The following is a 1846-nucleotide window of genomic DNA, read 5'->3' on the forward strand; positions in this document are numbered from 1 at the left end:
ACAAGGGGTAGAAAACCTGTAGGAAAAAAGTAATGATGGAAAACATCCCTATTTTGATAAGAGAAAAAGTCACACAAATCCAGGAAACACAGAGAGTCCTAGTCAAGAAGAACCCACAGAGTCCCACTTCAACACACATCATCATTAAAATGGAAAAATTCCAAGACAAAGAGAGAATCTTAAAGGCTACAAGAGAAATACAGGAAGTAGCATACAAGGGAGCCCCAATACAGTTAGCAGCCAACTTCTCAAAGGAAATGCTCCAAGCCAGACAAGAATATCTATACCAGCTCTGCAAGAGATGCTAAAAGGACTGCTTTAAGGAAAGGGAAGAAAGAAAGAGAGAGAAAGAGGAACAGGGGTATGAAAAATAGCAATGAATAAGTACCTATCAGTAATAATATTAAAAATAAACAGATTAAATGCTCCACTCAAAAGACATAGAATAGCATAATGGATAAGAAAGCATGTCCCACACATATGCTGCCTACAAGAGACCATCCTCAGAACAAAAGACCTACATAGACCGAAAGTGAAGGGCTGGAAACAAATTTTCCAAGCAAACAGACAGGAAAAAAAGTCGGGGTAGAAATACTCCTATAAGACAAAATATGCTTCAAAAAAAGGGGGCCATAAAGAGAGACCCAGAAGGTCACTTCATAATACTCAAAGGAAGAACCATTAAGAAAACACAAACATTGTAAATATATATGTAACCAATATAGGAGCACCCAAATATATAAAGAAAATTTTAAAGGACTTTAAGAAAGATATTGCCAGCAACACAACTATACTAGGGGATTTTAACACCCCACTGTAAAAATGGACAGACTTCTCAAGCAAAATATTAACAAAGATGTTGTGGCATTGAACAATACCCTAAATGAAATGGATTTAACAGATATATATATAGAGAGAGCCTTTCATCCCAAAGAAACTAAATACACATTCTTTGCAAATGCACATGGAACATTTTCAAAGATAGACCATATGATAAGGCAAAAAAAAAAAACCCCTCAACAAATACAAGAAAATTGAATCATATCAAGCATTTTCTATGACCACAAGGGACTAAAATTATAAATCAACCTCAAGGAAAAAACACTCGCAGTCATGCAGATTGAATGGCATGCTATTAAACAATGAATGGTTCAAGAATGAAATTAGGGAGAAAATAATCAAACAGTTTCTGGAAACAAATGAAAATGAACTCTCAATAATCCAAAACTTATGGGACACAGTGAAGGCAGTCCTGAGAGGGAAGTTCATAACAATTCAGGCCTACCTAAATAAGATAGAAACATTTCAAATAAACATCCTAACCCAATGCCTACAATAGCTTGAGGAATAACAACAAAGACAGCCCAGAGCAAGTAGAAGGAAGGAAATAACCAAGGTCAGAGAAGAATTCAATGACACAGAGACTAAAAGAACAATTCTAAGAATCAATGAATCCAGGACCTGGTTCTTTGAAAAGATAAACAAAATAGACAAGCCTTTAAGCAGGTTCCTCAAGAAAAAGAGATAGGACCCAAAATAAACACAATCAGAAATGAAATAGAAATGATTACAACTGATATCACCAAAATACAAAGGATTGTAAGAAACTACTACGAAGAACTGTACACCAAGGAATTTGAAAACCTAGGTGAAATTGACAAATTTCTAGAAAAATATAATCTTCAAATCTGAAAGAAGAAGGAGCAGAAAGCCTGAAGAGACCAATAACAGCAGACAAAATTGAAGCAGTAATCAAAACATTCCAAACACAGAAAAGCCCCAGACCAGATGGTTTCACAGGAGAATTCTACAGAGCATTTAAAGAAGAGCTAACCCCTATCATTCA

This window comes from Sturnira hondurensis, unplaced genomic scaffold (genome assembly GCF_014824575.4).
Source record: "Sturnira hondurensis isolate 20B ecotype Veracruz unplaced genomic scaffold, ASM1482457v3 Scaffold0016864, whole genome shotgun sequence".
NCBI classification, from domain to species: Eukaryota; Metazoa; Chordata; class Mammalia; order Chiroptera; family Phyllostomidae; genus Sturnira; species Sturnira hondurensis.